Consider the following 15000-nt stretch of genomic DNA (forward strand, 5'->3'; position numbering starts at 1 on the left):
CTGGATAGCTCGTGTATTCCCTCTTTTCTTTCCTGTACGTGTTTGTGATGATCTGCAGTGGCTGAAGTTCTGTGAATTGTTGGTTAAAGGAATGAAAGGGAGGAAATCATTGTGGTTAATCCCACAATGATATTCTTGAGCAGAGAATCGTGTGGAAATAACGGGGATGAGTTGATGTAAGTGTTTGTAAAGATCTCATACAGTGCTTTTAGTGCTGAAAATTGTCGGTTATCGCAATGAAAGGGAGGGCATTGAGGTTAATCACACATTAGTATTCTTGTGGAGATAAAGTTAATGAGACACGAGTGGAAATAACGTTAATGAGATGACTGCTGGAGCTCCGACCGTCGACATCCCGCCATCCCTCAGCTGCTGCTAAGCGTCGCCATGAATAATGTGCATCACTTTGGCTATGCGCCGGTAATTGCCGCTCACTGATCACGTGATCTTCGCAAATGTTTGCCACCGATTGTGTGTCAAGCACTTCACGATGGTGGTAATGTTGTTTTGTTAGTTTTAGGTAAGTTTGTAACGTATCTCTCTCTCTCTCTCTCTCTCTCTCTCTCTCTCTCTCTCTCTCTCTCTCTCTCTCTCTCTCTCTCTCTCTCTCTCTCTGCCGACGACACACACACACACACACACACACACACACACACACACACACTTTAAAAATAACACAACTCCAAACTTCCCCCATCAAAAAAATAAATAAATAAAACAATATTCTTGGGGATGGAGGGGGAAGATAGGGAGTGTTCAACAAGCAATAGAGAGGGAGGGGAAAGTAGTTGGGATGTGTGTGGTGGGGAAGCCATGCCTGGGAAGGTAGCAGGGCAGAGGGAGAGAGGGGAGGAAGGAAGCAGGGTGGAGGGAGGCAGGGGGAGGCAGGGCAGAGGGAGGGATGGGCGAGCATGGCGCAGGAAGACAGGGGACGGTGTTTGAGTGTGTGGCGGTTGTTTATCGTGTTGTTTCAAAGTATTGCAACACTAGTGCATGAGTGCCTTGTGTCTGTATTATGGGAAATAAACAATTAAATAAATGGCTAAACGAAACAAATATCTAAGGAAAACAGACACGAGGGAAACTTTACTGGAAAATATTATAACTTAACTGAGTGAACATTAATGAGAACAAACGTAATCTATCCTACCGCTCGTAGGAAGGCCGTACCTTGCATGTCTTACTGCGGCCTTCCTAACCAGAACCTTACGGAATTACTAACCACATCCCTTGCTGAGGAACACGTGTGTTGATTGATGGCAACTTCGTAATGCTCCCCTTTTCTTTGTCTTCGCTAAAACACACGTGCCACGACAATAACACGTTTTTTTTTTTCTCTCTCAAACAAGTTACTTTGTCCTTGCATGACTTGCACACCAAGGATATAAACGAATAAAAAAAAAAAAAAACATTTTTGTTCCTAACTAAATTCGCAAATTATGAGTATTGTGACTGGCTGCGCCACCTTAAGTCTCATTAGATCACGTTTCTGTGCAAGATTAACGGGCAAACAAGGGGCAAGATGGCGTAGGTACAGTACTAGCTAGACGCGGCAGAGTATTTTCCACATCATGAAAAACACACGTGCGGTACTCACCAGCGTGAACTGAAGGAATACTGTGAACATCCAGGAAGTTCGGGGATTTTAACTCCTCCTGGTCGATGCACGGAAGCAAACACTCCCACAGGCTGTCCCTTGACTCCTACTGTGTTCCCGCCTTAGCTAACACAACACAACACTACCCACGTCTTCTGTACTCCAGCGCATGGCCAGTGTTTCCAGAGTCACACACACACACGCACACACACACACACACACATAGAACAACACACAGCAGTACACGCGAGGCAGCACAGCACACACGTCTTCACACTTCCACAACACACAGCACACCCACTCCTGCCTGAGAGCTGACTAATGTGACGTCAGCACTGTTCCCAAGTTACCTTTAATTCCCTTCATAGTTTGAGCCACACAGGGCCCCATGCAGGTCTGGGTGTTAGCACTGCAGGAATAGTTTTGCAATGGGTTGTTAGGTCAGTTGGTTTGAGGAGAGAGAATGGACGGTGATGTTATTTATATCACTTTATTTCTACCATCACTTTCTTCCTTCCCGTTCTCACTCTTCCTCCCTACCCCAACCGTCTCCCTACACCCTCCCTCCCATGCCCTCTTCACTCCTTCCTTCTTTTCCTCCCCCACAATGCACTGCCTCTCTCTCTCTTCTCCTACCCACACTTCCTAACCTTTTTCACTCCCTCACAGTTCCTCCCTCTTCTCTAACCTTAACCATACAACTTAAAACATAATGCAAACAGTCTCATTACAACCACTCATACATCACTAAAAGCACCAGGCAAACATGTACAGTAGAGGACGTATCAAACATTAACACCTGGGCCACCACCGAGGAGGTGGTGTGGTCTCTGCGCATGGCAACACTGACGGGTTCAGAGCTTCACCAGTGTCGATGTGTCGCTGGGGTGAGCTGCACGCTTTGCCTCTACCATGTAAGCCCTGTCCTGCCTGAAGACTTACCAGTCTATCAGCAGCATGTTGGGCTAACAGTAATCCTTCAGTGGTTTAGCAGTAAATCAGCTGGTAAGACATTTATTTCTCTACCCAACAATTAGGGATTAGGCCAACCCTGCTCCACCAGCTAACACGAAACGTCATCAAACAAAAACTCGTATATGGTGTTCTGTTTTACTGTCACATCTACAAAAGGATCATCTAAAAACTACATTTCCAGGCTTGCATAGAAGCGGCAAAGCGTTCGGCTCGCCCCAGCCACCTAGCGACACCTGTCACCGTATGCAGAGACCACACCACCGCCCCGCTGCTGGCCCAGGTGTTTGTGTCATAGCTCCCCCACTGTTCCTTCCGTACCACTTAACCCTTTCATTGTTATTTACCACATCTTTCCTTAACCACCATTCACTCTGCGAACATTTTTCTCGTTGTACAGCCACCACCTCCAAACATTGCACTTGATACAAATTGTATAATATTTAGTTTTGTATCCCCTTCTCTCTTACCGATGCTTATAAATATTTAAGCTTTTTTTTTAATATTGTGAGTCGTTGCATGTCAAAGTGAAAGGGTTAAATAATCACAGCAGGACATATTGAGTCACTGCATAGAGACTGCCTGTGTATCAGGGGGTGCTGTGAACTTATCATTAAAGCCAGCAGTGACCTCACTGAACGTTTCCCTTTGTGTCTCACAACACAAGGGGGCAGTCACAGCCTGCCCTCTAAAGACAACTCTCTTCCTCAACACAAAACTACAAGCACCTAATTACACACACACACCCTTCACTCAAAATCAAAAATTATCATGGCGACTCCTATACCGGCCTCGGAGTCTCCATCTGGGAAGGGGACCACAGATGTCCCCAGGTCGGACTCCTCTTCTGGCACCGACCCTCCTCAACTTTTTCTTCATTGACTTCTGCAACATTCGTGGTCTTAGATCTAATTTTCAATCTGTAGAACACCACCTCTCCTCTACTAAACCTCTTCTTGTTTTCCTGAATATGGGGGCCCGTCCGGGATGTTGAACACTTGTGGAGTGTAACGAGTGTTACGTGGTCATTGTCATTAGGAGGAATTGACCTGTGTGAGATATTTATTAAAACTGTGCCTGTATTTTTGTGTATGTTATCTTAGGGTAAAGTAAAGTAAGTAAAGTAAAGTCAATATATTGCCATTATTTACGTTTACAAATATGTGAACACATAACAAACACATTGCTTGGCACAGTCTGTGGAGTCGTAACTCCTAAGACAGACAGATTTTAGGATAGATTAAATAACAAATTGTGGCAAGGTGAACAAGCATAAGAAGACCTTGCTAATGCAATGTAATGTAGTATGATAGTAATGAGTACAATATCAAAATCAAAGTAAATGGGTAAACTTGACAAAACACACAATGTAAGTCAGAATACAACAGGAGCTCAACCATCATGACAATTACAATGAAAACATTGTCCTACCAAATTCATGAAATAATTATGGTGTATCTAGGTTTGTACATGTAACAGATAAGTTTTTATTTCCTTTTTAAATTTAATTAAATTACTTCTTCTAAGCAGGATTTTTATATCCCGAGGGAGACTACCGAAAAATTCTGGACCAAAATTTATAACACTATTTTTTAAAAAGTTTAGTCCTGAATACAGGTAAGGATAAATTTACATTTTTACTCCTAGTATTATAGGAATGCTCTCTAAATTTGAACATTGAATTAGGACCAATTGTTTTGAAAATCAATAACAAAGTGAAGTATTTATGTACTGAAGACACTTTAAGAATTTTCTAGATTGGTATATTTCATCAATTGAATCAAATTTCTTTGTATGGAAAATACATCGGAGGAACTTATTTTGTGAAACAGATCATTCATTTAAGAATGAAGGCCAAGTACTCGTCCATAACGAAACACAATATGTAATATGTGGATAAAAAAGAGTATAGTATATACTCATCTTAGCTTCCTCACTTAAATTATGACGAATTCTATATAAGATACCAGCTATTTTTGAAAGCTTTAAGCAAACGTCATTAATATGCATTTTCCAGCTTAAATTTTCATCAACTTTAACACCTAGAAACTTGGTAGCATGTACTTGGGCAAATTTTTCACCATTTAACAATACAGTAGGAAAAACATGCTTTATAGACCTGTTTTGAAATAATATGTAATTTGTTTTGTTAACATTAAGTTTCAAGTTATTTGATTTAATATAAAGATCGATATTACTTAACTCACTAGCTACAGTTTCATGCAATGTATCAACATTCACATCTTTCATTAATAAGGTAGTGTCATCAGCATAAATAGTAAATTCAGTTTTAGAACTAGCATTAATTATATATATTAGAAAAAGTATAGGCCCTAAAATAGATCCTTGTGGTAATGTGAATCTACGTTATTAGAGAGTACAATATTATTCCTCAACATCTCATCATTTAGTGTAGCGAAAGGCAATTCACTCCACAGACTTTGGTTAGAGATCATTATAACCAGTAATTATACAGAGACAATCAACTTATAAGAAGGAACCAGGTTATTTACTTCCTGCGATTTCTGGTACGTGAAGTCTGCTGCTGTCGCTGTGTCGGGGCTGCATCTGGAGACCCATCACCACCACCAGTACCCGAGGGTGTGGGGCGGCCATGGCAGGACCCACTACCACCACCGACACCAGAGGATCCAGTGTGAGCAGAGTAGGGACAACCAGTACTCCCACCTTCACCACCAACCGATGATTCACCACCATTTGCTTCATTTGTCTGGACCACTGCTTCCGAGACGTGTCCCACAGCGCCACGAGTCGAGGCATAATTATTTCCACCTTCAGCACCAACGGATGATTCACCACCACTTGCTTCACTCGCCTGGTGCATTGCTCCCGTGACGTCACCCACTGCTTCACGGGTCGAGACACCTTCACTGCCAGAGCTTCTTCCCTGGAGTTGATATTTAGTACTCTTATCTTTTATGATTAGCCTGGTGTGTTTGAAGAAAGGAATCTTGCCTTCTTTTCTGGCCTTCTTCATGAGAGGTATCTGACTCTTTCTAATTTCTTGGGATGCAGGGCAAAGGTCTTCATCTATATATATTTCAGAACCTTTCAATTTTCTAGCATTTCGCATCACTGCTTCTCGATCGCTGAACTTCTCGAATCTCGCCACAACAACACGAGAACGAGAAGGCAACACACGTCCGGTTCTGTGAGCGCGTTCTCATTTTACAGCAGGCAACTGAAGCTTTTCTTCAATGAGCTTCGACACTGCTATGGCTGTTTCTTCCCATGTTTCACCAAGTTTTTCTTCAATCCCACTTATGCGTAAATTATTTCGTCTGTTATAATCTTCTTGGTAATTCTGTCTTTGTTCAAGGTCCTTAATTTGTGACTTCAAAATTTCACTTGCGAATTTCCTGAGCTCTTTTACTTCACTTTGTAGATCCTTGACTTCGGCCTGAGAAAACTCCAGGCTTCGAGTTAGGTCCTGGATGGTTACCTCTGCCTCCCGTATTCTTCACTTGAACTGGTCAACTACAAAATCCATGGCGGTATGGAAAGTCTTTTCTTGAGAATCAAGCAAGACTTTAATAACTTCGGTATCCATTGTGAAGACCAGCTAAGTTTCAGCACGAACAACAGAGTTCCAACACGGAAACCGAGCACAGCCAGGCACATCCGCTTGCCACCACAGCCTGTGTGTGTATGTGTGTGTTAGAGGGTCCGCGCACAAGGCTGGTGAAGGTCTGAGGATGTCACTCCCGCTGTCCATCCTAATGGCTAATATACTCGTAAAGTGATAGTAGAGAACAGGGTGATGACCAACAAACCACACTCCTCCTCGAAGGCCGCGTCCAATTAGCCACCTCATCAACGTAGATACAAGTTCCAAGTAACGTTAAAGACAGTGTTCCCCTTCTCGTTTCCTTTAATCACTGAGTTGAGGGGTGTGTGTGTGAGAGAGAGAGAGAGAGAGAGAGAGAGAGAGAGAGAGAGATGCACACGTTTCAAGAGTCACAGAAGCACCTGATTGAACCATTAAACGCCAGACATCGTGTTACTATTACAAATAACAAAACAGAAAGCGCAAATAAAACAACATTACCCTTAACAACACCTACGGTCAGCGTCAATTAACGCATCAATACACACATGAAACCATCTTCATTTGAGCAACCATCAATAACCAATGGGTGGCAACTCTCACCATAATAATGACCGTAACTAGAGGGTCAAGAATACGCGACAGAGACATACATGCTCTCTCTGCGTCAGATTACCCGAGCTGGTAGTGACCTTTGATATACCATGGGGACAGGAACAGCCAATGAAGAGTGTGAGAGGAAAGTGGGACAGTCTCGTCAGCGTGAGCGTAGCGAGGCGGCAATCCGTAGTAAAAGTGAAACCAAGCTGTGGGGGAGTGGTGCTAAAATGCTACCACTTCTCGGCGTTTTTTTTAATCTGAATATTAGCGAGCGTAAGAATGTCACAGGCAACCTAAGTTAATTTGTTTTGCTACATATATTCTTTTATACTTGGCTCATATCCATGGTAAAACAGAGAGGAGGAGGAGGAGGAGGAGGAGGAAGATAGCTATCAGTTAAAGATTTACTGCTTCTTTTTAATGGATATTGTAATTCAGTACCATGTAGCAGAAGGTTCTTCAATACCCATTAACCCAGCTCGAGTTGGCTTGGAGACAATTAGGAAAGCAGCACACGCTATACAAAACTGTCACAAAGGAAAAGCAGAAACACAAAATAAAATAAAGTACATAAAATAAATAAATAAATAAATAAAGGAGAATGTATATATTATTTTTTAAATCTATTCTTTTCTGACCACCTGAAAGAAAACAAATTTTCATATACAATGCAATATAGTACAATGAAACAAGGTAAGACAGAGTAGAGGATGTAGGGGAATTATGCAGCGGTGGTGATGTAATAGCCTTCTCCGGAACACTCGTATTTCAAGAAGGCAGCAATCAAACAAGACTCAGCTCAGTCCATCGTGGTAATGCAGTGATGAAGCGCTGCACTTTATGCAGTTATCCCTGGGAACAGTGAGGCCCATAATGCCACTAAGTATGGACAATGCTCACTAACTGCTACAGGCCTCAGTGATCCACAGCCCATCATACGATGAAAGTACCAGCAACGACTGCTAACTTCCAGCAATCAGTGCTAGGTAGCTCACTCTATGATAGTTATGCTCTACATAAGTACACACCCGTTATGAACTTTAAAGAAAAGAAGGAAGAGGACAAAAATGGATATTAGAGAACAGACAGGTCTGGAGGGAGATGTTCTATGGGAAGCTAAGGAGTTCTAAAGAAAAAAAGCTTGGAAGGAGAGACGAAAGGTGGGAGGGGCATCGAGATAGGAGGTGAGGGAGGGAGAGGGTTAAAGGGTTACGTTACAAAACACACGAGTAAGCCGTGCAGCGTGTGACGGAGGAGGTTCGTCTACACCCTCACGTAGTTTGCGGTGTTGCGACTTTATTATGCCTCACAGAATACACTTAATTTAAAGGAAAGATAAATCCCTCCTTATCTCGTCCCCTCTAAGGCAGCCTACCTCTCTAATATATAAATCTGTCTTTTCTTTTTTTTTTTTTTTTCTCCTCCTCGACCGCTTTTTTCGTGGCATGGTGGGTGGAGTGAGCGACGATGCCCTCTCACCTGCAGCAGCAGCAGTACTTTAGCATTCTATAGTATCCGGGATTCATAAATAGCGATTGAGGTGAAAGCTACATCCTCTACGAGAGTCGGTGAGTCAAGGTGTTAGTGAGTTGTTCAAGTTGGACCTAACCAGAGCTCCAGATAAAAGTTGAGAAATTAATAGAGAATTGAAACTTCTGAAAATATTATAAAGTAAACGTTGAGATAAACAACTGTACATGTAAATAAATGTCTGTAAATATGAATAAATAAATAAAAAAAGTAAATAAATATGTTATAAGAATAGATAATTCTTACAATTAAAAATAAAACAAAGTAAAAACTGAGATACGAATGAAGAATTGACATTTATGAAAATAAACACCTACGTGAATAAAGAAATATATAAACAACGATATGTAATAGCGTGGAACTCAAACCAAAATTTAAATCTGGCCTTGTAGAAACTGGGAATTGGAGTACGAGTCAAATGATGATGAGGTACACAAAGCCGACACACTCGCCTTACCTGCCTTGTGTGCTGGATTTTTATTTATTTATTTATTTTATTTATTTATTTATTTATTTATTTTATTTATTTATTTTTTTTTTGGTGCTGTCTGGAGGTGATCCGAGGCTGAGATGCACCACGAAGCTAACACATGCTCGCTCGTGCACACACACACACACACACACACACACACACACACACACACACCGATAACAATACGTACTGGAGGCCACAATATCTCATGGACAAAACCGCAAACGTGCATCTCAGCTGTTTCTTAATTTGGAGAGATGAACTCGGATTTCACAAATATCAGTAAATGATTAGATGAAAATAGTTTACTACCAATGAACTTGTGCACACTATGACTCGTATAATATTTCTTGAATAAACAAATAAGCTGTCCTACAACAGCTTTTATTTTGTTTTTCTTGTTGAAACTCGACTTCTTTACCATCAGCACGTCTCAGTTCATAATTTTATTTTATTATTTTTTCTCTTATCTTTGCGCGTACAGGCCACCACTCAACTCCCAAAGGCCCAAAAATCGGTGAAAGACCAGTGAAGGAGTCCAACTAAAAATGACTTCGTTTTACAGGCGTGGGTGGGTGGGGAGGCTCTTTCGAAACTTCCTGACCATTTTTCATAATTCAGGTTTGGAAGGTTGAGCTCTTTCCAATAGTTGAGGCATTTTTCATACTGCGGGTCAGAGTAGAGTGGGAGTGCCTTTCGTCTGTTACATGAGCGTTTTTCACTTAACAGCTTGTGGGAGAGGAAGGTGGCAATACTTTTCAACTACTCGTACATATTAAACACTTTTCATTTCATAGACTGACACTGATGGTGGGAGTGCTTTTACTCTTTTACCTGAACACTTCTCATTCTACAGTGTGGGATGGGATGGGTAAGGAAAATGCTTCCATCGTTACGTTACTGTCCCGCCCTTTGGCAATGCCCAGTCTTCGCGGCGCGGGCTTGCTAAGTGCGGGAACAAATGGGGGGATGATCATTAATGGAAAAGAGCAGCTAGTCTCATCCTAAATACTAGTTAGTAAAGCGAGTAGTAATATTACTTAAGGTTCTATATTATTAGCGATTCTTAAACTCTATCGTCCCTCTCCATTTATACAACAAATTGACTTTTTTATTCATTCTAATCTTTCTCCCTCTTTCCTCACCTTCGCGACCCACACCAGGTGAGATGAGACACTCATAATGGCTATAATTTTAAGTCCATCAATACTGTCCATCTAATGACAAAAATAATCTTTTTTTTTTATTCATCCTCATTATTTCCTTATTTTCTGTGACGAACACCAAGAAAATAATAGGTGTGTAACATTTGTACTACTGAGATCGATCATCTAAGACCATTAATAGATCTTTTTTTTATTTATTTATTTTGCTTCTTTATTTTATTTTTATTTTTTTTATTTTTTCCCACCTGCATGGCCACGATGAGGTGCAAGACACGTACAAGTGACACGTTTACCATCAACACCTGTGATCTCTATCCATTAATTGGTAAAAATGGCCTCTTTTCTCTTCTTCCCTAAATTGTCCTCTCGTACACTTCTAAGACCTCCATCAGGCCGAGGCAGAGTGCATGTAATAGTTGCACCAATAATGTCTGTCCCCCAAGTCCATTCACTTACTTGAATTGCCTTTTTTTTTTTTTTCTATCCGCCTCCATGTTTTCTTCCTTTACCTCCGTAGCACACACGCCATCAAGTCCGAGGTATATAATATATAAACGTTTAAGGTCATTACTGTCTATTCACTAACATTGCTTTTCTTTATTTATTTTTTCTTTATTTTTTTTTATTAACTTTTGACTTCAATCTGTTGTTGTTGCTCTCTCTCTCTCTCTCTCTCTCTCTCTCTCTCTCTCTCTCTCTCTCTCTCTCTCTCTCTGACCTGCAACAAGAGGCAAGAGTCAAGAGCCACGTAGCAGCGTTGCTCTGGCCAGGGACGAAGATAGGAGCATGCCCTGAAGTCACTAGCAAAAGTTGGCACTACTCTTTTCCACGGGTCAAAACGTAAAATACAACCCACAGCCTCATAATGCATGTTCCTCTCGTGGCGTACTAATCTACTGGGCCATAAACTCCGCTGGTTTACGGCCACAACGCCTCAGCGATATAAATGATAATTATGTCTGGAACGACGCCCAGTGAGCGGCACTGACCGTTGCTAAGGATAGCTGGCATCAGTTAACAGAACAGCTTACCTTACTCCGGCTCTTTTATTTCCGCGGAACAGCCTGGCATGAGTAATGTAATGGCGTGATGATGACACCGATGTAAGTGAAGATCATGACTGGTGCTGTTAATTAGGTACTGTAATCGTGAAGGTGAATCAATTCCTTTTGAAGTGAACCGGGCGGGAAAGGAGAAGGAAGGGTGAGATATGCAGGAAGGGAGGGCACACTGCCATTCATACACGTCTGTCTGCGGTAAGATTTATATCCGAGAGAGAACCTTAAAAATCCACGTGAAGAGGTACTATTTCATCTCAAAGCCGCCAGAGATATACTACATGAATGCGTGCGCGCTCTCCACCTACCAGCGTTCACAGATTCATTGGAAAACTATGCAGATCACAGCTGTTAGTCTCAATAAATCAAGGCTTTCGGTGATGGAATCCCACTCTGGTGAGATGGTGTGCTCGGAGGGACGCTGATGGCAGGGGAGTATCGGGACAGTACGACGATGAGTTACCCTCAACACGCTTTACTGGCCGTCACTGGTGGAAGGGAGAGGGAAAACTGTTCTACTTCACCCATTTGTTACAAAAGTTCGCGCCCACAAAGACAATAATGCGTCTGGTCTCTGTCACTGTACAGTGTTGGGTTGCGTTTCTCTCTCTCTCTCTCTCTCTCTCTCTCTCTCTCTCTCTCTCTCTCTCTCTCTCTCTCTCTCTCTCTCAAACACACACACACACACACACACACACACACACAGAAAGAGAGAGAGAGAGAGAGAGAGAGAGAGAGAGAGAGAGAGAGAGAGAGAGAGAGAGAGAGAGAGAGAGAGAGAGAGAGAGAGAGAGAGAGTTATTTTTCGTCTCTAACTGGAAGCCGAAAAACCCAAGCTTTGACAAATAAATCCAGTAACAGTTAAATAAATGGTTTTATTTATCTTTTCTCACAAACTTTTTATTATACCGTCAAACTTCCTTTAATATTTTGCTCATCTTCCTCTTGACATTTTTCTCCTCGTTCTCTTCCTTTTCGTTCCTACCAAGGGCGAAAGGATAAAATGTGAACAAAACGAAACTTGATAACGAAGAACAGACAAGGACAAAGACAGAAACATAAGGGAAAACTGGAGACAAAAAAAACGGAAAGAAAACAAGAGTACAGTACAACACCACCATTTCAATATCACACCACTCTGACACACGAAACAAGAGGGACGAGGCGTAACAAAGGAAGGAACGACGAGACAAACCAAAAAAAACAAAAAAAAAACAAAGAAACAGAGGTCAATGAAAAGTACTAACAAGATTAAACGTGAAAACAGAAACAGGAAAACCATCTCTATCTCCCCGGTAAGACTCGCCACTGGGGGATGATCAACGCGAGAGAGAAAACGAGTAGTAATTTTATTCACTTTTCCGTGATTATCTTTAAGGGTAACTCAAACGTTTTATTTCAGAAGCTTACTATTTTGTGCTTTCTTGAGGGGAAGAGGGAGAGAAGGAGTAGGAAAGAGAGGACAGTGATTTAACAGTGCCATAGTGGAGAAATGAAGTGATGTTATAGAAATGGAGAGGGAGAAAGTGACAAACAGTGTTAGAGATGTTTTGAGAGAAGACAATCAAAGGACAGAGAGGTGGATGAACAGCAATAAAGAACAAGATAAAGAATAAAGTGGAATAGTGGAGGAACATTACAAGTGTGAGAGCAAAATAGAGGCCATAGAGAGCAAGTGGGAGTGGAGAATTAAGGAATGGAGGGACAGTAAGAGGTTGAGGAAGAGTGGTAAGGGAGTGGAGGGGTGGAGGGGTGTTATTGAGGCCGCAACGAACTTCTCTCTTCAGTAATCTGCAGTAAATCAGGTTAGGGAAGACCAGAGGAACTCGCGTGATGCCCTTAGCTGGGACTATTGTGGGAGCGAGGGCTGCGGTGTCCCTTCAGCCCCCAGCAGTACTCCCTGACCGAGCCCTCCCTCCTTCCCTCCCTCCCTCCCTCCTTCCCTGCGTCAGTATAAAGATTCTAATGCTGTGTTATTGTTTTTCCCTTCTGCAGAAGTATTTTTTGACCGGTGATTCCTTCTTCTGTTCACTATTTTTAACGTACAAGTCACAAAATGTTTAAAAGTTAATCTAGGAATGGCGAAAGGGTCTGAGATTCTGATATAGAGATTCTTATACTGTGTGTTCTTGTTTACCCTTCTTCAGTAGAATTTTTAGATCAGTGTTTTCTTGTATTAACTATTTTTTTTTTTCTCGTTCACTGGTTAAGAGAAGTATAAAAGTTATCTTAGGAATGACGTAAATGTCTTTTTTTGTTATCAGTCGTCCATAAAGATTTTGACAAAGCTCTTCGTCGGTTATTGAAGTTTCGCTACTGTGTTCTTCCTTCAATAAAACTTTTCTCAATATGCACTTTTCCCTTGTCATCATTCATGTAATTCTCCCTCGTCAAAATAAATTCTAATATAACGCTTGCTCTTCGTCAGTAGCGTTTCCAGTGCAATGTTCCTGCGTAATTATAAATATCAATAACAATTCCTCCCTTTCGGCGGTAAAGAATGGGCAGTATAACGCTCCCCCTCCTTGATCAGTATAAATATGAAGCAATTCTCTCCTTCGTCAGTAGAGCGTGGCCACAGCGTTACCTTTCCTTCATCAGTACAAATTTAATTGCCAGTTCTCTCCCTTCGTTAGTAGAGCTTCCAGTACAATGCTCCTCTTTCGTCAGTATAAACCTCAATGATAACTCTTCCCTTCGCTAGTAGAGAGACACCAGTCAACCCAATGCTCATCCTCCGTCAGTCAGAACATTCTCCGAAACCTGACTCACTAAGCTCCATTGCCTTCGTCAGTAGCGACGCAACAATTCCACGCGAGTACAAAATAATTCCTGATATTAACATAAGACTTCCCTTACCACACTTTCCTTTCATCACGCCAGCCATAGTGTCTCCTCCTCTCTTAGTCAGTTCATCCTACCGTGTTTTTTTCTCCTATCAGTGGATTTTCCTGTGTACTTTCCGGGAAAAGGACAAGAAATATTAATAATGTATAGGAAAATACAATCTACATCGTAAAGGAAATACCACTCAGAGGCCGTAAAGCACTAACCAACTCCGCTCGTCTCTTAGAAAACGGAGCCTCATGTTTAGGCGGCGTAAGAGTGGAGGTTTAGAGGAGAGACTGAAGGGAAGCGTTCAGGAGTGTGTGAGGGAAGACAGAGGGTGGGTGAGGTGCAGGTTGTTTATATATAAGAGGGAAGCAGATGTTCATATCACTAAGAGACATACACATGAGAGAGAGAGAGAGAGAGAGAGAGAGAGAGAGAGAGAGAGAGAGAGAGAGAGAGAGAGAGAGAGAGAGAGAGAGAGAGAGAGTTGTTTGAGTTTTTAACGAGTCTTCCCATCAATCCAATTCCTCTCTACTGTCAACACTACATCTCTCTCTCTCTCTCTCTCTCTCTCTCTCTCTCTCTCTCTCTCTCTCTCTCTCTCTCTCTCTCTCTCTCCTGGCCACACGTGATGGTAATATTTCCCAGATTTGGATAATGAAAGACGGAATTTGGGCAGGGATACTCTCTCTCTCTCTCTCTCTCTCTCTCTCTCTCTCTCTCTCTCTCTCTCTCTCTCTCTCTCTCTCTCTCTCTCTCTCTCTCTCTCTCTCTCTCTCTCTCTCTCTCTCTCTCTCTCTCTCTCTCTCTCTCAGAAAATACAAAGTTTCATCTCAGATCAAATCATAATCAACAATACATGAGCATTAGAGGGAATGCCTCGTGTAGGCCTGATGTATTAATCTTGCAGTTTCCCTTATTTTCTTATGTCTTAATACTCATCTGGCAATCACAGCAACGTCTGGCAACTCACAGAGGCGTGAGGAGGGCGAGCCGCAGCCACTCACCAAGTAATGCCGCATGTTAGGCACAAGTTAGGGCGAAGGACGAGGCAATCACCAACTCGGCCCCAAAACCTAATGGGAAAGTTTAATGCAATTTTGTGTCGTAATGAAGCTGCTTGACCCGCTGTGTGTGAGTGAGGAAGGGGAGGAGGACTTGAGGTAACTGGGACACTAGGCTGGTGCTTTGTGACTAAATAGGGC

The 15000-nt window shown here is 42.1% G+C and overlaps 1 protein-coding gene across 5 annotated transcripts in view; it reads right to left on the reverse strand.

The window, feature by feature from the left end:
- LOC135112244 (uncharacterized) overlaps nt 1-15000 on the reverse strand; it is a 152446-nt gene that overhangs the window by 127361 nt on the left and 10085 nt on the right. For 3 of the 5 annotated variants that reach the window (XM_064026500.1, XM_064026496.1, XM_064026498.1), the window contains exon 1: nt 1598-1890. The exons of 1 other annotated variant lie outside the window; for it this stretch is intronic. The gene's annotated coding sequence lies outside the window, so the exon portion shown is untranslated. Of the gene's footprint in view, nt 1-1597; nt 1891-15000 lie in introns of those variants that run through there. One more of the 5 variants, XR_010274200.1, reaches the window with a different exon arrangement.

The sequence above is a fragment of the Scylla paramamosain genome, chromosome 23 (genome assembly GCF_035594125.1).
Source record: "Scylla paramamosain isolate STU-SP2022 chromosome 23, ASM3559412v1, whole genome shotgun sequence".
In the NCBI taxonomy this organism is placed as follows: domain Eukaryota; kingdom Metazoa; phylum Arthropoda; class Malacostraca; order Decapoda; family Portunidae; genus Scylla; species Scylla paramamosain.